The sequence below is a fragment of the Etheostoma spectabile genome, chromosome 23, assembly GCF_008692095.1.
Source record: "Etheostoma spectabile isolate EspeVRDwgs_2016 chromosome 23, UIUC_Espe_1.0, whole genome shotgun sequence".
NCBI lineage: Eukaryota > Metazoa > Chordata > Actinopteri > Perciformes > Percidae > Etheostoma > Etheostoma spectabile.
Genome location: NC_045755.1, coordinates 15,736,222 through 15,736,823, shown reverse-complemented (window position 1 = coordinate 15,736,823; position 602 = coordinate 15,736,222).

Sequence of the window (602 nt, the reverse complement as noted above, 5' to 3'; positions counted from 1 at the left end):
GTAGAAATTACAGCAAAGTCTAACGGTGTAGTAAAAATCTGGAAATATTATTATAGTTTCACAATGATTTTATTGGAAGCAAACACTTTAAGGTCCATTGATATAGTACTATTGACATTGAATGTTAAGGTTTTTTTCTTATTTTTTTTCTTATTAGGCTATTAGGCTATTTTAATAGTGTGGTTGAATAGGTGCATTTGTGTGCCTTAATCCTTGTTGCGTGTGTCCTATCATATGAGAATTACATTTCGGACTTGTTGTTTTTATCATGCCATTGTATCTGTTTAAGAGTTCGCGCGTGCTACTGGGATAATACGTCAGACTGGGATTAAGGGATGTGGGTTGGCCCTGTGATGGCGAAGGCTATCCTCCTACTCTAATTCAATAGGATCTCAGCAGCGGTTGTTGGTTCGTCGGCGTTGAGCACAGGCGGACCATTTCAGCGAGCTCTCACACACAGAATCCCAGAGCTGAACCTGTTCTGTCGGAATAGCGGTCTCTGGCTTTGGACACAACTCAGGTAGCGACATTTTGAAATAAGCAGCCTATTAGGATCAATCACCGGGCTTGTGAATGGAGGATTGATTCCCGAAGCTTGTTTT